Here is a 25,503-nt window from a genome sequence, read left to right as displayed (position 1 = left end):
TTATTTGTGTTAATGAAAGCAAATGAAATTCATGTATAGTCTAAAAATAACATTTTAGCTATTCATTTTGGGCTTCCTGTAATCAGAATCCTTTAGTTGTAATAAGTCATAAGATTGGATGAATTAAGTTTCTAACCTACTCCTTTAACCTTGATATCTCAGTTTATGGTGAGAAATGAATAAGCTGCAGACAGTAAATAGGAGTGAGAGAGACATCTGAGAGACTGCTCCTTTTAGTGTGTGTTCAGCCTTTAACTGGATATTGCTGCTTCTGCTAAGTAGCTTCAGTTGTGTCTGACTCTGCAACCTTATGGACTGTAGCCCACCAGGCTCCTCTGTCCTTAGGATTCTCCAGGCAGGAATACTGGAGTGGGTTGCCACGCCCTCCTCCAGGGTATCTTCCTAACCCAGGGATCTAACTCGTGTCTCCTGTGGCTCCTGCATTACAGGTGGGTTCTTTACCGCTGAGCCACTGGGGAAGCCCATTGACCCCATGGTTACAACCAAAGCCATATTCACATTTTAATATTGTATCTTCCTGCAGTCGAGATCAAAGATATTCGAAGTTTTATTCAGAGGTTTTAAGTTCATGTTCACATGTTGTCTGTGAACTTGTTTCATCTACAACTTTTCGGAGATGATGAATGATTGAGCCAGTGGGATATATTATTTTGACTGTGATTTCTAGATTCTTCCAATGATAAAGAATAGAAGCCATCAGGAAGTACTTCTCACTGAAATGTTACAGAAAGTAGTGTTCCTCATGCTGTGAACTGAAGATTGTCTATAACATAATCACCTGTAGAGTGATTCTTTACTGTACTATTTCAGGAGATACTGAATTCATAGATGTGGTGTGATGCCCAGCAATATGCATTGTTACTAACTTCTCAAATAGTGCTTTATATACTGTGGCTTAAGAGCCCCTAACATGATAGATTAATGCAGAGACTCCTCAAAGGACTCGTGTGTGCTTATTGATAAACTCTAGTGTCAGATGCAAAGACAAAGAAAAATGAACTGCTAGAGCCAGTGTCTCTTTCCAAGGTAATTTATGGATGAAAATATCCTGGATATTATGGATATTAATTGTATGAGACATTAATATTTTTGGAAATAAGACTTCCATTATTGAGTTTAAGGAGATGCTGGGTTAAGCTTAAATCCTCTGCTGGAAAAATTTTCAGGAACTTAAATAGGCTTCCATGGTGGCTCAGATGGTAAAGAATCTGCCAGCAATTCAGGAGACCCAGGTTTGATTCCTGGGTCAGGAAGAAACACTGGAGAAGGGAATGGCTACCCACTCCAGTATCCTTGCCTGGAGAATTCCATGGCCAAAGAGCCTGGTAGGCTACAGTCCCTAGGGTGGCAGAGTCAGACATAACTGAGCAACCATCACTAAATAGGCCAACATGCAAATAGATTCTCCAAAGGAAGAATCCTTTATTCAGGGAACATCTCACAGACTAATTTTACATAAAGAACACTGCTGAACTAAAACGATTGTAGAAATGTGGAAACAAAAAAAACAGCTTGGTGAAGAGACTGATTTCACTTCTTCAAGAGAACTACTGAGCCGGCATGAGTCAGAGCTCTGATTCTTCACCACCACCTCACATCAGTGATGACTTTTGGTTTCAAGTAAGAGAGTCGGACTATCCATAAGTTAAAAAAAAAGGAAATTATTGCAAGGAAATTGAGAGCTCACAGAATCAGCAGAAGGGTGAGAGCCTAAGATTAAATAAGGCCAGAAACCAGGGAAGATATAAGTAGTAGCAGTTAAGTATCCAAAAAATAAGAATGCTTTATTTTCATCCTTTCGTCTTTGGACCACTTGCTTCGAGGTTCAGAATCCTGGTTGAGAATATCTAATTTTTGAGGTCTTTATTCACATGCCAGTCCTCTGGCTTTCTGAGAGTGGAGAGAAGGAAGGAAAAACTCTTGCCTTCAGCTTCCTTAGTGGAAAATAAAATATTTCAACAAGCTGATAACAAAATTATCTTAGGTTGATGAAGGAAGCCCTGTAAAGTGACAAATACTCATTACTCACATAGCCTGAATTCCATGGACTAGTCCTTTACACTACAATTGGATTTTGTTCATGGTATGGTTATAATTTAGCTACCTTACCTATTAACCAATGCTTTGGTTGGCAGTATTATTTATTTTCATGGGTACTTTAGAATGAAATATTTTATCTGTGCATAGTCAAATTCTAGCTTCCTATTATCTTTCTCTATGTAGCGTGTAGCAAATTAAAGCATAGTTAACCTTTAATTCATTTCCCGGATGATTATAGAGATGTGATGTGTGATTATAGAGATGTGATGTTTTAATTAATTTATTAGCTTTGTGAAAATTTGTATTCATAAAGTTTGTAGCAGACCCCATTGTTAATGACATTCATGTGCCACCACAGGCATATCACTTCATTCTACCCAACCAGAAGTGCTGGGAAATGGACACTTCTGAACACTGTCTCAAGGGCTGACCTGATGGGAAGTGAGATGTAAATACCCCAGCTCCCTTGTTTCTTGAAAGGAGTCACATTGGGCCTTGTGTTCCATGTTAGTGCTTCTCAAACAATTTTGGGGCCAGTTTTTCACTTTCAATCTATCATGGATTGGAAAAAAGTAAAATGAATTACAAAATGATATACAAAAATGTCAAGTTGTTATCAAAGTTTCTAAGTTGTTACTTTTACTTTTTATATATAATTTTTCCTGGATGTGTCCAAACACTGGTACTGTCACCCACTGTATTTTGAGTAACACTGAGCACTATTTCCCTAGGTTGCCTGTAGGACTAGGCTGCAGTTGCCCACAGAGATATGTGTATTCAAACATCCTTCATTCACTGCCTTTCCCTCCTTCCTTTCTCCACTGTTCCCTGATATTTCCTTATCTCAGGGTCCTCTTCTGGAGGAACCTAAACTAAAACAAGTAATAATCAGTCTGGAAACTACTCTGTGGTGTTCTCCATGTGTGAATTTGAGTTTTATTCTTGTCTAGCTAACAGGCAGCCTGCAGAATAAAAATCACAAGGGCTTTGGAATCTGTAAAAAACAATTCTTAATCTGCTACTTAATAGCTGTAGAATCATGGGCAAATTATTTAATTTCCCTGAGACTGAATTTATTCATTTATGCACTGATGAAATTAAAATAGCTATCAAAATTGCAAATTAAAACCAGGTATCATTACAATTCTATTAAAATATTCCAAATCTAAGACACTGGCAACACCAAATGCTTATAAGGATGTAGAGCAACGGAAACCCTCATTCACTACTGGTGGGGATGCAAAATGGCAGAGCCATTTTGGAAGAGTTTGGTGGTTTCTTACAAAACTAAACCACACCCTGCTGACATTATCCGTCACTTGTACTCTTTGCTGTTTATCAAAAGGAGTTGGAAACTTTATCTCCACACAAAAACCTGCACATGGGGCATTTATAGCAGCTTTATTTAATTGTTAAAAGTCAGAAGCAACCAGAATATCCTTCAGATGAATGGATAAATACAGGATGTATATCCAGATGAAGTATTATTCAGCACTAAAAAGAACTGAGTTATCAAGCCATGAAAAGACATGAGGAAACCTTAAATGTATGTTCCTGAGTAAAAGAAGGCAATGTGAAAAGGCTACATACTCTATGATTCCAACCATACAGTATGCTTTGGACAAAGCAGAAGTATGGAGACAGGAAAAAGATGGTTGCCAGGTTAAAAGGGGAGGGAAGGGTAAATTGATGGAACATGGGAGAGTTTTAGAGCAGTGAAACTTCTTTGTATAATGCTACAGTGGTGGATGTATGTCACTGTACATTCCATGCAAAATACAGCAAGAGTGAACTCTAATGTAAGCCTTGGACTTTGGTGATACTGGTACGTCAGTGTAGGTTCATCCATTGGAGTGCTGTGAAATGGAATGTCGATAGTGGGGGAAGCAAAGTATGGGAGGGTATGGAGCAAAAGGGAACCCTCTGTACTTTGTCATGCAGTTTTGCTGGGAACCTAAAACTACTTTAAAAAGAGAATCACAGGGAAATGAAACCTGTTAGAATCCATCACATATTATCCCAAGAGCTTTTGTAATGGTAATTTAGGTTGCTTTAATTTTACAATGTAAACAACATTGAAAATACATAAATACTTATTTCAAGACTTGCATATTGTCATAAAAATAACATCAAATATCTTTGGCTTTGCTGAATACATAACTTTCCTTTTCTGGAACTATACAATTCTTTACCCACATTAATAGATGTAGTGAGCATGCCTTTATATAGAAGTTTGTAATCCTAGCATTCTTTATGATGGTCTAGTTTAATGTCTCCTTAATCAAACAGATTGTTTCGCAGTCTTTTCAGCCTGAAGTCATCCTGTACAATTTGATATAATAACTGTGTGAAAGTTTCACATATTTGTACATGACAGGGACAACATACTTAATACTGATTTTATTTAACATTTAGCACGTTTAAACTCAAATGCACTCAGGAGGAGAAATGAATATATATTTTAAATCTTATTGCTTTATTGCTCAATACTCTAAATGTATAGCAGTGTTAAGGATTCACAGCTGGTTCTCCCAAATAAAGGTATCAGCAGACATTGTAAAGACAACATTTCACCATTGACATTGTTCATCTGTTGAGCCACAATGGTATGTGGACTGATTTGCACATCATTACACAGCTTAAAGCTTTTCTGAGCTTTGGTAATTCAGAGTAAGCCCACGACTAAATTCCCTCTCTCAGTATTTTCTCATGATCACATCGCCTCTGGAGAATGAAGTCACTACAAAATTTAAATTATTCTAATCAAATTCACATGGCATTTTTAAACTTGGAATGCTTCCATTTTCATCCCCCTTCTCCAATTTCAAAATTACTTCATGTTTCACCTTGAAGAATGTAACCTTTTACAGTGCTGAGGAAATTCTTTGCAAATTGCATGCAGGATATTAAATTTAAACATTTATGTAATAAATATGTTAATATTTATTGAACATTTACTACATGTAAAGTGATAGGGCCTATGGAAAATACAAGCATTAGTAAAACCCAGTCCCTTTTCTCAAAGATATTAGAACCTGATTTGGAAGTGATATGCAAAAATAAAAAAAAGATGACTGAGTTGGTAAATAGAATAGCTTAGAAATAGGATCTAATAACCATGATAATGTAATTTAACAGAAAATATACTTGGAATATCAATGCAGAGAGAGTGAAAAATAGTGTTGGGACAGTTGTGAGTTATTTAAGAAAAAAGCACCATGGATTTGTAAACATTGCATTTTTTAATTTTAATTTTTCCATGTGAAACTAAGCCTTTTCTTTCTTTTTTTTTCAATTGAAGTATAGTTGATTTACAGTATTATATTAATTTCAGGTGTACACCATAGTGATTCAATATTTTATGTATTAAACTCTACTGCCTACAATGCAGGAGACCTGGGTTCGATCCCTGGATTGGGAAGATCCCCTGGAGAAGAGAAAGCCTACTCACTCCAGTATTCTGGCCTGGAGAACTCCATGGACTGTATAGTCCATGGGGTCGCAAAGAGTAGGACACGACTGAGTGACTTTCAAAAAAAAAAGTTGTTATAAAATAATGGCTAAATTTCCATGTGTTATAGAATATATCCTGTTGCTTAACTATTTCGTACTAGAAACTTACTTTATACCAAAATGCATTCATGATGGATTAAAGCTTAGTGTAAAACTTTTAAGACAACATATACACACATATATATTTTTTTTTCTGGCATTGGTACTAAAAGTTCTTTCTAAAAATAGTGTATCTAATTTCAAAAGAACAAATCAACAATTTTGATGATGATTCTTTAAAACTTAGGTGTTTATAAATATTTTTTAAAAAGGTAAAAATACTTAACACAGACTATGTTCATACAAATGGATAAGAAAATATGTAGTCTACAGTAGACTAGACATATATGCAAAAAAGCATCAGCATATGTTTTAAGGATAGGGAATACAAGTGCTTAAAAACATGGGGGAAGGTTCAGGGTTATCTGTTATCCAAAAATTATTAATGAAAAAACAGATGCCATTTTTACGCATTAAATGCTCAAAGAATTTTTAAATGACAAGACTTAGTCTAACAGTAGAAGGTTGAAATAGGAACTCATTAATGTTAGAATGGTAAATTGACTCAGATTTTCTTGCAATTAGTTGGCAACGTGTAATAAAATCTGGCAAAGAGCCGACTCATTTGAAAAGACCCTGATGCTGGGAAAGATTGAAGGCAGGAGGAGAAGGGGACGACAGAGGATGAGATGGTTGGATGGAATCACCCACTCAATGGACATGAGTTTGGGTAAATTCCGGGAGTTGGTGATGAACTGAGAAGCCTGGCGTGCTGTGGTCCATGGGGTTGCAAAGAGTTGGACACGACTGAGCAAGTGAACTGAACTGAACTGAATAAAATCTGGCTCAGATGGTAAAGAATCTGCCTGCAATGCAGGAAACAAAGCAAGGTTCAATCCCTGGGTTGGGGAGATCCCCTGGAGATAAAATATCTGAAACATTAATTTCTATCTGGAAAATTTGCCTCCTAAAGAGTCATAAATAAAGTTTTTTATAAAGATGCACATTTCAGTATGATATAAATCACAACAACAACGAAATGCAAACTGTTTTTCACTCACTAAAAGAACCCTTTTCAAAGCTAAAGTAGCAGAGTATCCTGTTTTAGACATGCCCTAGGTATTACTGTTCTCTCAGAAATATATGCTGTATAACCCCTGTCTTCCATTAGTTAACAAATTTTATTAATCCCACCGTAGTGAAGTTTCTGCAGTCTTTTCCTTCTTGTGGAATTCCTTTATTGCTGCCTTAGTTCAGGCTTTTCTCATCTTTCTCTTGAACTTCCAGATATCTCATTCCCACAGTGCTATGAGAGTTTTCCTTCTAAAATACAAATCTAAACTCAAGATTGCTTTGACTATTTGGTGTTCTTTGTGTTTCCATACAAATTTTAAGATTTTTTGTTCTAGCTCTGTGAAAATGCCATTGGTAATTTGATAGGGATTGTGTTGAATCTGTAGATTGTTTTGGGTAGTATAGTCATTTTAACAATATTGTTTCTTCCAATCTAAGAACATAGTATATCTTTCCATCTGATTGTGTCATCTTCAGTTTCTTTCATCAGTGTCTTTTAGTTTTCTATGTAAGGGTTCTTGCATCCTTAGGTAGGTTTATTCCTCAGTATTTTATTCTTTTTGATGCAGTGGTAAAAATGGGATTGTTTCCTTAATTTCTCTTTCTGATTTTTTGTTATTAGTATATAGAAATGTAACCAGTTTCTGTATGTTAATTTTGTATCCTAAAACTTTACTGAATTAATTGATGAGTTCTAGTAGTTTTCTGGAAGAATCTTTGGGATTTTCTGTGTTTAGTATCATGTCATCTGCCAACACTGTTTTACTACTAGTTTTACTTCTTCTTTTCCAATTTGGATTCCATTTCTTTCTTTTTCTTTTTTTTTATTATCTGATTACTGCGGCTAGGACTTCCAAAACTATGTTGAATAAAAGTGGCTAGAGTGGGCATCATTGTCTTGTTCCTGAAATTAGAGGAAAAGCTTTCAGCTTTTAATCACTGAGTATGATGTTAGCTCTTGGCTTGTCATATATGGCCTTTATTATGTTGAGGTATGTTTCCTCTGTGCTCACTTTCTGGAGAATTTTTATTGTAAGTGGATGTTGAATTTTATCAAAAGCTTTTTTCTGCATATATTGAGATGATCATTTGGTTTTCATTCTTCAACTTGATAATGTGGTGTATCACACTGATTTGTGGGTATTGAAAAATCTTTCCATCCTTGAATAAATCCCACTTGACCATAGTGTATGGTACTTTTAATGCATTATTTAGGCTCAGTTCGCTAGTATTTAGTGGAGGATTTTTGCACCTATGTTCATCAATGATATCAGTCTATAATTTTCTCTTTTTTTAATATCTGTGTCTAGTTTTGGTATCAGGGTGATGGTGGCCTCATAGAATGAGTTCAGAAGTGTTTCTTCCTCTGCAATTTTTTAGCATAGTTTCAGAAGGATAGGCATAATTCTTCCCTAAATGTTCGCTATGATTTTCCTGTGAAGCTATCTGGTCCTGGACTTTGGTTTGTTGGGAACTTTTTAATCACAGGTTCAAATTTAGTACTTGTAATTGGCATTGTTTGTATTTTCTACTTCTTCCTGATTTGATCTTGGGAGATTGTACTTTTCTAAGAATTTGTTCTTTACTTCTAGGTTGTTCATTTTATTGGCATACAGTTGCTTATAGCAGATGCTTATGGTTATTTGTATTTCTGTGATATCAGTTGTCACTTCTCTTTTTCATTTCTGATTTTATTGATTTGAGCTCTTTTTTCCCTGATGAGTCTGGCTAAAGGTTTCAATTTTGTTTATCTTTTCAGAGAACCAGCTTTTAATTTCATTTACCTCTTTCATTTTTTGGTGTCGATTTTATTTCTTTCTGCTTTGATCTTTGTGATTTTTCCCTTATTCTAACTTTGGGTTTTGTTTGTTCTTCTTTCTCTAGTTCCTTTAGGTGTAAAATTATATTGTTTATTTGGGGTTTTCCTTGTTTCCTGAGGAAAGGTTTTATTGTTATAAACTTCCATCTTAGACCACTTTTCTTTCATCCCATAGGTTTCGGATTGTCTTTTCATTGTCATTTATATCTAGATATTTTTTGATTTCCTTTTTGATTTATATTCATTGATCCATTGGTCGTTCAGTAGCATATGGCTTAGCCACCACATGTTTGTGTTTTTTTTAAAGCTTTTTTCTTGTAGTTGATTTCTAATCCCATAGCATTGTGGTTAGAAAAGGTGGTTGAAATGATTTCAACTTTCTTAAATTTACTGAGGCTTGCTTTATGGCCCAGCATGTGATATCTCCTGAAGAATGTTTCATGTGCACTTGAAAGAATGTGTATTCTGCTGCTTTTGGATGGAATGTCCTATAAATATCAGTTAAGTCTATCTGGTATAATGTGTTATTTAAGACTTGTGTTTCCTGATTAATTTTCTGTCTGGATAATCTGTCCATTGGTGTAAGTGGGGTGTTAAATTTTCCCCCTGTGATTGTGTTACTGTTGATTTCTCATTTTATGGTGTTAGTATTTGTCTTATATATTGAGGTGCTCCTATGTTGGGTGCATATATATTTATAATTATGTTGTTGTTATTAAATATATCTTCCTCTTGGATTGATCCCTTGATCATAATGTCATGTCCTTCTTTGTCTTTTATAACAGACTTTATTTTAAAGTCTATTTTGTATGATGTAAGTGTTGCTACTCCAGTTATCTTTTGACTTCCATTTGCATGGAAAATGGAACTGGAGGAATCAGGCTTCCTGACTTCATACTATTCTATGAAAATAAACTCACATACTTATGATCAATTAATCTGTGACAAAGGGGGTAAGAATATACAACGGAGAAGAGACAATCTCTTCAATGACTTGTGCTGGGTAAACGAGACTACTATGCGTAAAATAATGAAAGTAGGATACTCCCTAACACCATATACAAAAATAAGTGCAAAATGGATTAAAGACATGAGTGTAAGACTGGATACTATAAAACTCCTTGAGGAAAGCATAGGCAGAACAATCTGATATAAAACACAGAGTATCTTTTTGTATCAATATCCTAGGGTAGTGGAAATAGAAACAAAAGTAAATAAAGGAGACCTAATTAAACTTTTAAAAGCTTTTGCACAGCAGAGGAAACCATAAATAAAATGACAAGACTGCCTATAGAATAGGAGAAAATATTTTTAAATGATCCAACCACAAAGGATTAATCTCCAAAATATACAAATAGCTCATGCAGCTCAACAGCAAAAAAAAAAAAAAAAAAAAAAAAAGCCAATCAAAAAATGCGTAGAAGGTCTAAAAAGTTATTTCTCCGAAGAAGACATACAGATGACCAAAGGCACATGAAAAGATGCTCAATATTGCTAATTAGTAGAGAAGAGAAACAGAGTCAAAACTACAATAAGGTATCATCTCCCATCGATCAGAATCATCAAAAAATCTACAAATAATAATTGCTGGAGAGGGTGTGGACAAAAGGAACCCCTCTGCACTGTTGGTGGAATGCAAACTGGTGCAGTCACTATAGAGAATAGTATGGAAATTCCATAAAAAACTAAAAAGGGAGCTAACATATGATCCTGTAGCCCCACTCCTGTGCGTATACCTGGAGCAAACTGTAATTCAAAAAGATAGAGGCACCCAGTGTTCATAGCAGCACTGTTTATGGCAGCAAAGACAAACCCGCCGAAGTATCCATTGACAGATGAGTGGATAAAGAAGATACGGTGTCTGTACACAATGGTATATTACTCAGTCATAAAAAAGAATGAAATGATGTCATTTGTAGCAACATAGTCTTAGAGATTATCATACTAAGTGAAGTAAGCCAGACAGAGAAAGACAGATATTACATGATATTGATTATATGTAGAATCTAAAAAAATGATATAAATGAACTTATTTACAAAGCAGAAATAGACCTATAGACATAGAAAGCAGATTTATGCTTACCAAAGAGGAAAGTAAAGAGAGGTATAAATTAGGAGTTTGGGATTAACATATACATACTACTATATAGAACAAATAGCCAAAAAGGACCTACTGAATAACACAGGAAACTATACTCAATACTTTGTAATAACCTGTAAGGGAAAAGAATCTGAAAAGCAGTATGTATGTGTGTGTGTGTGTGTATGTATGTATGTATGTATATATGTGTGTGTGTGTGTGTATGTATCTATATCTGAATCACTTTACTATACATCCTGCCTGAAACTTGCACAACATTATAAGTAAACTGTATTTCAATTAAAAAGTAAATTAAATAAGACTCTTGGCAAAGAGAAAATGATTTAGTAAATAAGTAAATAAACTTGTTATTCTTTTCTTAAACCTATCTATGGTTCATTTTATGCCATTCCCAACCTCTCTCCAAGCCATGAAAGACCCTTAGCCTCAGGTATGAAACTCTGAATTTTCTGAAAGCACATTCTAGGTACTACTTTCAGTGGCATGCTCCTTGCCTCCTTCTGTTTCCAGCTACATGCTGTACAGAACAGAATCTTGAGTTTTATACAAGCACTTCTGCTTGGTTTTTTTGTAGTGTTTTCCCTCAGCTGAACATTTTTTTTTTCCTGATTTTTCTTCTTTGTCCTACTCTATTCTCAAGAATTATTTCTATTGCCATGTCTACATCTTTCTAGATTGCTGCTGCTGCTGCTGCTAAGTCACTTCAGTCGTGTCCAACTCTTCGCGACCCAATGGACTGCAGCCTACCAGGCTCCTCTGTCCATGGGATTTTCCAGGCAAGAGTACTGGAGTGGGTTGTCACTCCCTTCTCCACTTTCTGGATTCCTCTAAGCATAATCTAAAATGTTTTTCACTTTGAAGTAATCTTTAAAGGAAAATTTTTATTTAAAATGTTATGTGTTTTTATAACAGAAAATATGAAGAACATATTACATTTGCATGGTGAATTTCATTTGCTTTATTTTTATGTAGTTTTGTTCATACTGGATTTACAGGTTTTGTTGTAAATCTCTTTCTATGTTGTATATTATTGTTAAGTGAGTTTGTAGTTCAGTCTACTTAAATACATTCCTGATTCCACTAGATTTTTGGCAGTGAAATAGACAGTATGCTTAAACCGGGTAATTTGAAGAGTATTTGACAATAAAAGGACTATTCACAAACATGGGGATAGAGTCCAGTAATAGTGTTTTATCCTTGAGTTAGAAACTGTGGGGAGATACATCATTATCCTTAGGCTTCAAGGGGCAAAAGAAGGGTGTATTGCTGGACCTCAGAAGTACTTAGTGTGTGGATATTTCTTGACAAGTTCTGTCATCTTTGTTGAAAAGTCAAAGCCAGCCTGAGGTCATCTTCAGGGAGGGACAGGAAGAATAACTACCCCTACTTCATTCTCTCCCTCTTCTCTGATCAAGACACATAATTGGCAAAACCCATCCTTTAGCCAGGCAGTAGTGGATTCTAGAAAGACTAGCACCTCAAGGCAGAGAGCAAAGTATAGTGGGAAACTGGTGGGACACACAAAACAGGGACTTGGCATACTCCTAAGATAGGATGTGAATTGTTTATTGTTTTTCTGCTACTTTAATAATAAACAGATTTGCATAAACATTTATTCAAATTCTTGAATAATAAGATTCTTCCTTAACAAATTTCCAAGGTGAAGCTTTGCTTTTTTCAAAGGACCCAGAAAAATAAGAATTAAAGGGCTTGATGAGAAGCTTTGCCCAGTTGAAATCCCAACCCTGGGAAATGATTGTGACTTTTAAAATGACATCTTAAGGCAGGCTCCCAGCAGGAAATAGAAAGCACAGTTAAGCTAGGTAATTGAAGTTTGCAGGATGGGTTTTATGGAAGGGAGCAAGTGATGGTATAGTCCCTTGGGCCTTATAACAGTGGGGAGCCTTTAGGACCCTTGTCTTGAAGGGTCAGGAGGAGGAAATAGTTCAAGAAATGCATCCACAAAGGGCATGGAAGATCTGTGTATAGACGGCCTCCAGATCAAGAGAAAGGAGCTAATCAGTGAGCCAGCAGGGAATAAGCAAGGCAAATAAATGCCCAGATGTCAGTTTCTTCCTATCCTCCAAACTCCTGCCACACAAACACTGTAGAAGCCAGAGATGAAGTAACTCTTTAATGCAGTCCACACTGACCAGCTTTCTGGGACACACAGAGGGTAGAGAAGGGGGCTGGATGGGTGAATGGAAAATATCCAACACATTTAGCTTTAAAAGAGATCAAATGACCAAGGGAAAGGAGAGTGGCTTTATTAAGATAGTCTTAATCTATCTTGGCAAGATTAGCAAAAGAAACATGAGACTTGCTCTTTAGTCTGAATTTCACATCCTTGCCTGATGGTTACACTTTTGTATTTTTGTTAGCTGAGGTCTTTTCCTCTAAAATACACCCCTATTTATGCTTGGATTTCCTGAATCGTCTAGTCTGTGAAACACAAGTTTCAGCATCAAATATGAACACATTTTGTTTGGCCCTCATACTATCCACTCATAGAGTGGTTCAAAGAATTATTGCTTTTTGTGTGTGTGTGAAATGTTTTAAAATCAAGAGATTTCAAAAAACCCTACTCCAGCTTCTCTTGGACAATCAGAATGTGGGGCACAACTAGGCTTACATTTCTTCAAGGCAGTGAGCTAGAATTGCATATTTGCTGCCACCTAAGGAGCCGAGGCTCCCCAGTTTGCTTCAGTCTTCACCATTCCCTGTTGTTTCTTTGAGAGTCAGTTACCATTTTTCACTGTAATCATGTTACTGCTTTTCATTTACCTAGACTGGATTTGCTTATCTATGTTACATGTCAGAGTCCTGAGGACATTTAAGTTTGATACTTGCACCAAGATAAGTTTGACCCAGGGCTTCCCTGGTAGCTCAGTTGGTAAAGAATCCCCCCGCAATGCAGGAGATGCTGGCTCAATTCCTGGGCTGGGAAGATGCACTGGAGATGGGATGGGCTACTCAGCCCAGTATTCTTGGGCTTCCCTGGTGGCTCAGCTGGTGAAGAATCCAACTGCAATGTGGGAGACCTGGGTTTGATCCCTGGGTTGGGAAGATCCCCTGGAGAAGGGAATGGCTGGCTACCCACTCCAGTATTCTAGCCTGGAGAATTCCATGGACTGTGTAGTCCATGGGGTCACAAAGTGTCAGACACTCAAGCAAAGATATACATATGACAGGTCTGTACAAGTTTTGTTATTTACATAAAGTGTTCAGTAAGACACTGGGCCTGGCACCTTTAAGAAACTATTTATAAGTATTTTTTTTGAGTGTTAGAAAGGTTAAAAGATAATAGGAGTTTAAAGAACTTAAAGGTTCATTTTACCCAGATAGCTAACAATGTGTTTCTAGATAAGGGAGAGATGTAACAACTCGAAGCATAATTGCCATACAACCTTCTTTAGAAGGATAGCAAGAGCTTGAAAAACCATTCCAGAAACCTTACTCTGTTTTGGTTTTCTCTTATCTATTTTAGGTCCTAGGACAGAAGATTTCAAGATATACACATACATTTGTGTTTTAAAGAGGGTGAAAAAATAATTTTACTCAGTAAAAAAACACATTAAAGATTCTTTCTGGCTTTGGGTTTAATGGGAAAAATTAAAAACAGTAAAGTTAGAACTTGATAATTTTTGAGAAATTTAATTTATTAAATTAGTGTTTTCCTTCAACAAATACATTTTTAAAAGAAAAACATTGTTTTGATTTTTTTCTTTTTACCACAAGTGTAATGCAATAATAACATGTTCAGAAAAGCTTATTGTCATGACAAAATAACACAGTTATGCCAAAGTAATTATTATAATAATAGCCTATTTCACTTTTTTCCCTTCTCCACCCAACTCTTTTTTTTAATGAGCAGATTTCCATTGCTTAGCATCTGAGGCAGATGACCATGCATTCACTGACCTAGTGTCTCTTTTTTGGGGGGTGGGGCAAGACAAGTCCCAGGTAGAAGGAGATGAATCACAGCATGACAACGTCCTATCAAAAGCTTCTGTCTCATCTTGAATTATGTAAATTGTATATATTATTTGATTGATCTTGACATTAAGGTGGTAAAATTCTAAGAATACTGACTGATATTTTTATATCTACCTTCTAATGAAAATCTAGTAAAGGTACATAGCAGAGTGATCCTATTATACTTGAACTGGCTGTTCAACATTTACTAAATGGTGCTTCTTGCTGGCCTAACAAGCATTAACTGAGTCTTAGGATGTGCTTCAGTCCCAAAGAAGTGCAGAAGAGTAAGCTGAGAGTCTGGCACAGGTACTTTTCTTGCCATAACATGGCAGGCTAAGTGCCCGAGAGTGCTTAGGCCAAAGTTTGTCAGTAGGCAACGAGGAAGGGGAGTGCTGACATAATCACCTGTGAGGATTTTCCTATTTCACTCTTTAGACTCCACCTATACACACACACACACACACACGCACACACACACACATATGTATATATACATACATATATATATAGGAGTCACAATCTCCAGGTAAAGAGGCTAATATTCTACATGCTAGAATCACGTAAGTAAATTTTAAAAACTCCTGCCATCCAGCATTCTTTGAATCAGAATCTCTTGAGTTAGAGGTTGAGCTGATATTTAAATACAGTTGGTATTTCAAAAGAAAAAAGAAACCTGACAAATTATTCTAATTTATAGCCAGGTTTAAGCACCACAGTCTCACTTGTGTAGGTTGAGAATATTTACAGATAATCCTGATGTTCCAACTCTAGTGCCCCTGTTCATCCTTTTCCTCCATTGCTTATTGAGAAATCCAGACCTATATAATGAAGAGAATCATGGGGAAGAATGGGGTATCTCATTGCTGGGCCAAGGTCAGGGTCCAAGGCCTCAATCTGCTATTTAATCTCGATAATACTTTTTTGGAGTAAGAGGGACTGTGCCGTGCATTGTACAATGTTTACCAGCATCCGTAGCTTTTACCTGCTAGATGTCAGTTGCGTTTTCTCCGCAGTTGTGGCAAAAATTAACTGTGTCCAGACATTGCCAAAGGTCCCTTGAGAGGCAAAATCACTCCTGGTTGAGAACCGCAGGTCTAGGCAATAAACTAAAGCAAGACCTAGCAAGTAGGCCTGGGACTGGGGGAGACCTGGCTGGATATAATTTGAAATTCTTAAATGCAAACCAGAATGTGTGAAGATTTACCTGGGGCTTTATGTTTCATCTGAAGAAGCCACATATCATTTTGAATTTGTTCTGGTTATTTATTGCCGTGTAAAAAGCTACTGTATCTTAGTGGCTTAGAACAGTGACAACATTAATTTTATTCACAAATCTGAAATTTGACCATGGCTAGGTGAGAGACCTTGATTTTGCTTTACTGGGGTGGCCAAAAAGTGGAGAACAAGAATCATCTAAAAGCTCACTAACATGTGTAATGGTCGATGGCTAGCTGTCAGTTGGGGCTGTAGTGGGAGCTATGGCTGAAAAATCTGCATGTGGCCCTTCCATGTGGCAGTGTGGCTTTCTCACAGCATGATGATTGGATTCTAAGGACAAGCATACCAGGAGAATTAGGTAGAAGCTGTACTGCATTTATGAGTTGTCTTGAGAGTCATATAACATCATTTCCACTGTAGCCAAAGTCTGCCCGGATTCAAGAAGGAACATAAAACCTATCTTTATGTTCAGATGAACAGATGCCAATGTCACCTTATAGGAAGAGCATTTAAGATGGTGTGCATTGGTACAGTCATCTTTGGAAAATTCAAAGGCAGATCGTTTAGGATTGCTTACCTGGTGTCTATCACAGAGCTAGCTAAATATTGTTCTATGAAATACCTATATCGATAAGCTGGGGAATTTTTGTTTCAGATGCCAATTTCTGGACCTTTCCCTTGAGGACTCTCATTTATTAGGTCAACTTTAGACATCTGGTTTTTCAATAAGTCCTCAAAATAATTCTTATGTATATTAATGATGTTCTTTGTTTATACAGATGCTTTCATCATTTACACATTTCCATTACTCCTTTACACATTTTCTTCCATGAAACAAGGTGGAGATACAGAGAGAGGAATGTAGCTAACTAGAAGAACTGTTTCAAACATGTCTTTGGGGTTGTAATATGCATATATTGCTTGTCAAAAGACACTGTGAAAGTAGTGTTGCTGACTGGAGTTTTGTGAACATTTGATTTGTTTTAGTTCTCATGCATGTCAAAATGAAAAGAGGAAAGAGATAACATTATAGTCCAAGTCAATAGATATGGGATTTTCTTTAGTCTATAGTTTTGTAGTCAAATTTTATAAGATTTTATGTTACATGTAAAACTATACTTTCAGCATCAAACAAAAAATGCAGTGTTTATAATGATGGAGTTGTGTCATAAGGAAGGATCCTTTGTAGATACTTAAAAAATGATAATGTATATGGTAATGTGAATACCATTTTCAAGGAGCATCATGAGAAATGTGGGAAATGAAATGCTAATATAGGGACATTTCCTTGACTTAAATTTTGCTGATCAAGCAACTTCAGTGACCTAAAATATACTTGAGAAAACAGCTTGTCAAAAAAGCCTCTGTGCAATCAGAATACAAAAGTTCCTACTTTACTTGAAGTCTGCATACTATTAACTTGCATGAAAATCTATCAAATAGTAGGTCTCCCAGCTCTCAGCAAAAGAAAATGTATAGAATGGGTCAGAAGTGGATGTCTTCAGATTGGCACAATGAGGACAAGGACAACTAAGACAGCAATAACACAAAACTTCATGATTTTGAAGGAAAATAGTTTTCAGATTTTTAGAGTAGAGAAAACCCACTTTTATATCTCATTATTTTAGGGGTGTCACTAGGTACAGCAACTACTTTTCATCATGGGGAGCCTGAGTTTTTGAAAAGCTTCAATTATTTTAATTATATACTAGAAAAATATTTAACAGCTTTAGAAAAAAATTCTCATAATCGGTTAAAATTAAATAAACTTTGGTACTTTGTGTAGATAAACCTCCATTATTCATAAAATTATTTTTTATAGATTGCTTCCTTTGCAGAAAATGCTAGATAAGAAGTGTTTATTGATGTACTCATTCTATTAAAATATTTTCTTTTTAAAAATTATTTGTGTATTATTTATTTTTTGCTGCACTGGTTCTTCACTGCTGCCTCTGGGCTTTCTCTGGTTGTGGCAAGTGGGGGCAACTCTCCACTGCAGTGCATGGGCTTCTCATTGTGGTGACTTCTCTTGTTGCAAAGCACAGGCTCCAGAGCTCGCAGGCTTCAGTAGTTGTGGCAAGTGGGCTCACTAGTTGCAGCTCACCGGCTCTAGAGTTTTGATAATTAGGTTTAATTGCTCCATGGCACGTGGAATCCTCCCAGACCTGGGATCAAACCCACATCCCCTGCACTGCCAGGACTCCCAACCACTGGGCCATGAGAGAAGTCCAAGATAATTAAAAAAAAAAAAAAAGACTTTTATTTTTTTTACGAAATTAAAACCTTGTATGTGACATAAAATCTAACTTAGATGTCTAACGTGGAGAACTATATCAGCCTTTCAGTTATATTCATATCTGGGAGGGAACAGAACCAAGTAGAACCAAGCAGAATGAAGGGTCATTTAGCCTACCACCAAGTTCTATTGAGTCTACCTCCAAAATTCATCTTCAATGTGTTCATTTCTCTTGCTTCCGCTGTCACTACCCTTGTTCATGTCACATCAGCCCTCCCATCTGTGCTTCTGTAGTAGGCTGTTATCTATCTCCCTCTTCACTTGGCCCATTCCAACCCCTTTTTCATGAAGTCATCAGATCAAGTTACTTCCTTCTCTAATATGCTAATGTGGCTTTTCATTCTATTTCAAGTAAAACCCAGCATCCTTACTCTGACTCTTAAGGCCCTGTATGATCCAGTTCCTTCATACTTCTCTAATCCCATCTCACAAAACTCCCCTTTGCTCATTATGCTCTGTGTCCCTTGGCTGGAGATAGTTTTGCCTGATTCAATCAGGTGTTTCTTAGGAGGCGAGTAAAGGAAGTGAGAATAGGATATGGAACAGGGAATTATTAACTCTGGTATCTCATTTACCCTTAAATATACTCAAGAGATTACACCCGTTATTTCTGTATTCTATGGAATTTGAAAGATTTAGCACACACATTACATTCAGCAGTGGTTCAATAAACAGGTTAATTGCATTTACCTTGGAAAGCTGGAAATGAGAAACATTTTCTTTATTCAGGCTTCTTCTTTATTTACTCCATGTCATCCAACTAATGATAATTTTAATACACATTATGACAAAAAGAAGCCAGTTTCTTAAAGCATCAATAACTGCTACATTTTTCTTGAAGCCAGAAACCGTGACTTAAATATTTTTATCTGTAAGATGAGCTTAGGAGTGGAAGTGATACATAATAAGGGCACAGTATTTCTTTAATGAATAGAAAATTTCAAACCACTCAGAGGACCTAGTTTAAATTGCCTTTAAGTACCAAATAGATTAAGAAGTGGTTATAATTATATAGGCTGCTGATGCATGTATACAAAAGTGAAAATACCTTGTGAAATAAGTCTTTTTACCCTATACTTATGTGAAAGTATGTGATGTTGCAGGCAAAAGTTTTATTATTTATTATTACATAAGACCTACTGTCTTATGTAGGTCTTATGTAAAATAAAACAAAAAAGAAGCCTTTAGGTGGCGGCCAAGAGCTATGATTATGAATTCCATAGCCTGCTTTTATGAGAATTTATGATCTTGTTTGAAAGTGGTCATGTTAAACCACAAAAATTCAGTGCAAAGCAAGTACAAGAAATAAAAATAGGCCTGAAAGGAATGGATTTGAATGAGAATATTGCAATCAATCAATCAAATCTCTAATTTTGATTAAAAAGTTGGTATTTTGATTATGAATATTAGGAAAGATAATTGTATTGGTATTGAGTCACGGAATTTATTATTCTTGGCAGTTAAATAATTGTTTTAATTTTGAAAGAAATCATCTTCAAACAAAATGGTAGCCTTTTAAGAACTCAGAGAGTGTAATAAAGATGTCAAAACTGTCCAGATGCTCATTGTGCATTTGGAAACTCCACTCAAATTTGACAAAAAGTCTCAAAGAAAAAAAAAAGAGGTCAATGAGCTAATTCATTCTTGCAACATCTGCCAAGCAATGGCTTCTTGGAGCATAATGTATTCTTTTTTTCTTCTTTTGCTGCTCTCTCAAATGAAGAGGTGACCAAATCCATTAGACACCTCTTTCAGTTCTAGAAAAAAAGAAGGAAAACTGAAATACATTTTTTTAAAGCATTATGATTTTCTGATGGTGTGCACTAGTTTTTCTTCTCTGCTTATTCATTTCTTCAGTATGCACTAAGTTAAAGAAGAAACAGTTTTAAACATCGCTATTAGATATTGCTCTATATAAGGTATAATTTTAAAGTTTTTACATTAATGATTAGTTCTGTTAGCATTTAGATTCATTATGTACATTTTTGACAATGTTTTTGGCAACATAGACTTTAGATATTTGCTTTCATTTAATCAGAACTTTGGTGATGAATTGTCTCTAATTCAGTTCTTATCCACCTCAGTAGCACACATTTAACATCAACAGTATGCACAGAAGCATGGAGGAGAGAAAACAAAAGACAGATTCAGTATCTATGGAAATTGATAAGCTTTTCAGATGCAACAAGAGAACAGAAACAAGTAAAAACAATATAGCAAAAACCATACATTGTTTTTGAGCAATAAGAAAGGAGAGAAGGAAAAATATGAGTTGATATTATTTAAGAAAAGCTCTATAGAGAAGATAAAATTAAACTGGTATTAATAGTTTCCCAGTACATTATTGGGAAAGTAAATATTTTAATTCATAAGAAACTTTATTTTAATTACTTAATGTTAATATTCCAAAATTATACTGTAGTAATGTAGATGTAACAATAGCATTGAACAGTTTCTTTTCTAAATATTCTTCACTGTGTTAGTCAATGGAGATGGTGACAGTTCAGTCGCTCAGTCTTGTCCAACTCTTTGTGACCCCATGGAAGCACGCCAGGCTTCCCTGTTCATCACCAACTCCCGGAACTTACTCAAACTCATGTCCATCGAGTTGGTAATATCATCCAACCATCTCATCCTCTGTCGTCTCCTTCTCCTGTCTTCAATCTTTCCCAGCATCAGGGTCTTTTCCAGTGAGTCAGTTCTTCATATCAAGTGGCCAAAGTATTGGAGTTTCAGCTTCAGCATCAGTCCTTCCAATGAACACCCAGGATTGATTTCCCTTGGGATTGACTGGTTGGATCTCCTTGCAGTCCAAGGGACTCTCAAGAGTCTTCTCCAACACCACAGTTCAAAGCATCAATCCTTCGGTGCTCAGCTTTCTTTATGAGCTTTCAATATAAGAACCCCATGAAGAGAAGGAAAAAGGAGATGGTGACAGCCCCACTCAAAAAAGCATTTAGTGTGTGGCTGGATTACACAGAAAGCTGCACAAGGAGGACTACTCCGAAATTATCTTAGTCCTTTAGCAGTTTGCAATGTAAAACTGTCTAGGAGTAAAATTAGGCTGAAAATCTGAAAAGTGAATGTATGGGATTTATAGAAATATTTTCTATATCACTATGAAGGTATTCAAAATTATATTCTTGAAGCTAGAAATCCGAGAGTTGGCTCTTACACTGTCTCTCATGGTGAATATGGTGATAAAGTTGTGGTCAGAGTACATCATTTCTCTGGAAGTATCTTCTTTCTATGTAACATGAAAGAGGAAAACTATGTCTCTAAATTTCCTCTTAACTCTAAAATGTTACATTCAAGGATTTTTAGAGACTAAAACCCAAACATAATTCAACATTATCAAAGTAGAAATTTTTTTCCATCTCATGAGTAAAAGCATGGCATTGTTTCAGTGAGAACTGCAAAATAAATCTAACTGTATATAGTACCCATGCATAGGTCAAGAATGACTCCCTAGCATTGTGCAATGTTCAGCCTGCATGACTTGTATGTTGGCTTTATATCAATAATAAGGAAAAGAAGGTATAGAAAATTCCTCTGCAGTAAAAATTTTATTATAGCAGAATATAGAATTTTATAAATTTGGTTTTGTTTCCAAGTCATGGTCCTTTTTAGAATCTGAAGTCTTTAAGCAAGATAAAAACTGTTAAATGCAAAAGCAGTAACCTGAAGAAAACAGAAAGGGCAGATACTTTACCTATGGTGAGTGATAATGATTGACCAAGGTTTTGAGTGCTATAAAACCAGTAGATATCATGGGGCATGAGTGTTTTCTGATGGGCTTAAAAGGCTGAAAATTAATCAGTGACTGAGTGTGACTTTTAGGTGCTTAATAAATATAATTTACATTAAAAATTAATTTCAAGTATGACAAAGCAAGCATACATGAATAATCTGCCACTGTGCTAACAGATATATTGTAAACTGCAAGTGGATCGAAATTTGGCTACTTTGGTTGAATGGGAAGGAAAGTTGATAGCCTCAGTTGGTTACATCTTTATTCTGCTTTGTCAGTCGACCAACCGTATATGAAAGTTATTTTATCTTGAGTGGCAGCAACTCAGCATGCTGAACTTACTAATTTCAAAGTTCTGTTCTTCTTTACATGATTAGGGTGAATAATGCCTGACCTAGGCAAATAAAAGTGACAAATCTCATTGATTCTACTCACTGCGAACTTACAGGGAGGACAAAGAGACTGGTTAACAAGAAAGCAGTCTACTATTTAAGATGCTATTTCCTAAAGCTGAGTTTTTCTTCCACTTTTATCATAATAAATTGCTCCAGTCATAATCTTTGGCAGAAAGTCTGGGATTCAAAGAATCAGGAAAAAGTAATACATGGAAAGAGAGAGAAAAAGAATTAATCCAGAAACAATACATAATAATAAAAAAAAAGATAGAGCAAAATTTACAAATTTCTAGGAGAAGAGGAGGAACAAAGAGAAAAAGAAAGGGTAGCAAGAATGAAAATAAAGGCAGGTAAGGAGGCTGAAAATAAGGATAATACAGAATAGGTAAAGATTGAAGAGGAAAGACAATAAGAAACAAGAATGAAGCCAGTGAAAAGAGTGACAAAAATGTAGAGCAGGAACAGCAGAACAAAATGGGGAAAAGGAGGTCAAAGCTTAAGAGCAAAAGCACAAAATGGCTAGAGGACAGCAGGCAAAGAAGTGAGAAGCAAATGGAGAAGGTGCAGTTGTCTGGATTATAAAGTTGGAAGAAAAGAAGGCAGACAGGAAGGCTGGAGGTTGCAAAACAGAAAGCCACCAGAGCCAGTGGTTTTCCTTTGTCTTTTTATTAGTGGACTTCATGCCACTTGAATGGAACTTGCAGATGCATGTGAATTATTTTACTGGTATCATTTATCATTCCAAGTCCTGCTATAATGATGTTAGGGATTTGGCATAGGGGTGTGAGCCTTAACTGAGGCTATCAACTTCCCTTCACATTCAACCAAAGCTGTCAAATTTCTGTCTACTTGCTGTTTACAAGCTCTATTCAAATGGCATAAACTGGCAGTAGGTTGACTAGTCAAAATCTGGACATTAAAATAAAGAACAAAAAATGATCTGTTTGTATTAAAAAGATAGTTGTATGCTCATTTGCTCAGTCTGATTGTTAGTGTATAGGTTGGGTTGGTTGGTTGTTTCTCAAATCAAGTTGACTTAAATTTAGGCAGTTTCATGAAAATTCCCCAAATTCTTGAAACATGTAATACAAATTGTCACTATGAGAGCCAGCCAAATTGTTAAAATAAAACAAACCATCCAGTCACTATTTTAAAAGGCCTTTTGCCCAGGTAGTGAGTTTTAAAAACTGATTTGGGGAAAAAAGTCTACTTAAGGTTGCAATTAAGGATACCAAGAATGATTTGTTATTAGCAGGTCAAAAGAGATCAGAAGTAGTTTGTTAGCTTTTAACTGCAACTTGAAACCTAGATATATTTTCTGCTTTTCTGTCTTTTCATTTTGCTCTTTAATAGCCACTGAACAAACTATCCATCCTGTGAAGTTTTATATCTTCAAGTTCATCTCTGTTTAGGTGTTCATTTTTATTTCTCCATGGGAACAACTGTGTTGCCAGGGAAACTGGACAGCCCAGAATATAGATAGTACAGAAAGCTTTGTAGGAAGAATCAAGCTCCTAACACACAGTAAGCTACATAATGCAAATACTTTTAACACTTAACAGATTATGGCATCTCAGAAATAATAATTTGATCCTATGGCTTATCAAAATTTGTAAAAATAAGAGGAAATTTTACTCTTTTCTTATTAGAAAAAATATGAAGATTTATTTTTCATTAAAAATAGAAACTGTCAAACAGATTAATTGTGGTGATTATTTTCACTGAATAAAAAAGATGCCTTCAAAGATTTTCTTTATGAGTGTTTTTTGTACACTGACATTGTCATCCCACACCACATCTATGGTGAAGTATGCCAGACCTCAGATCAGGGTAAGAAAAGTAAGCAGGAGAAGAGGGGGCTGGGATCAAGGATCTAAAGTGGGTAGGTGACCAGCATTCCTAATTGTAATATCGGAGGTTAGGAAAACTAGGATTGTAGTCCAGAAATGATTTATAAGGGGTTGGAATCTGGTGGAAGAGAACATGGCAACAGTTCCTGGCAGTGCTATCTTTTAGCTCCAGGCAAGGGAAGGAAGGAGCTCATTTAGTTGGAAAGCAGAGCTCTGGTCAGTGTCCAGGGAGCGGGTGTGAGATGCCAGGCCAGATTCTAGTCAAGGGCAGGTCCCTTGTTAAACCAGCGGTAATTTAGCTTAGAACACTGGTTGCAACCCCAGGTGTGGAGGATGTTAGCAGGGACAGGAGTCCCATAATGCAGACTGGACAACAGAATTGTTGAGTGGGAGAGTGGCTACAGCTTTCTGGGAGCATGAATGCCTAGGACACTCCACAGACACTGGATTCTGGGCTCAGTAATTCATGTTTAATTCCAGCCTCTACTTAATGGTTTTGAACAGAGCTCTTAATAATTTGCCTGGTTGCTTTAGGATTGACTTGGAGACTGAGAGGGGCAGAGACTGAAACAGCAAAGTTTTAGGCAACTGGAGAGGCAGATACAGTGATTGAAAACAAGATGAGACTTGATATGCTGCGAATCAACCCATAATAATAATTGTACATTCACGATTTAATGTTAGTACAACTGTGTGTAGGAAACATTTGTAATTCAGTGGCAAAAGGAGAATGTTCACACAGACCCCACATTTAGTTTCAAGTTTTCAGTGGTATGTCATCCCAGCAATAATTTTATATTACCTTTAAGTAAGCAAAATATCTGATGTGACAATGACCCCTTTAATAAGTAACAAAATAAACTTTAGTGAAAGAGTTGACTTTCTAAACATATGCTTAGGTACCATCTCCTTAACCTTGTATTTTCCAGTCCTACGGTAGCTATTTAGCAGAAGCTCAAAGCTACTGTAGGGAATCAATGTGAGCGCACCTTGGTTCATGAAGTCTGGGATCAACAGACTGTCAGCTCAACTCTAAAGCTTTCTGAAATAATGTAGTCATGCTGTGTGTGCCTCATTGCACTTTGAGGTTATGGTTCATTCAATTTTGTGGAATAAAGCAGGTTTCTATGTAAAGTAGCATTTTCACCTATAAGCTAGTAGCAGTAAAAAAAAAAACAAACCTAATTTTTAAGTAAAATCCAGTGTCTCACATAACTTGCATGTAAATTCCCCATGCCACAGTTAGAAAAATCCTCTTACTAATATAAAACAAAAAAAAAAATGTGGAAAGTAATAGACAATTGTTATTTTTAAAGGAAGTGAACATCCAAAAGAGGAAGATGTGAGGTTAAAGGAAACATTGGAATTAAAAATGATACTGGCAAAGCTAAGAAAGAATGAAAATAAG

At 36.0% G+C, this 25,503-nt stretch overlaps 1 pseudogene; it reads left to right on the top strand.

Moving 5' to 3' along the window:
* The first annotated feature begins 1,581 nt into the window (after positions 1-1,581).
* Positions 1,582-25,503, top strand: part of LOC122674728 — a 69,581-nt pseudogene continuing 45,659 nt past the window's right edge.

Source organism: Cervus elaphus, chromosome 18, assembly GCF_910594005.1.
Source record: "Cervus elaphus chromosome 18, mCerEla1.1, whole genome shotgun sequence".
NCBI lineage: Eukaryota > Metazoa > Chordata > Mammalia > Artiodactyla > Cervidae > Cervus > Cervus elaphus.
The sequence above is the reverse complement of the archived record's forward strand: the minus strand, read 5'-3'. Positions and strand labels throughout refer to the sequence as shown.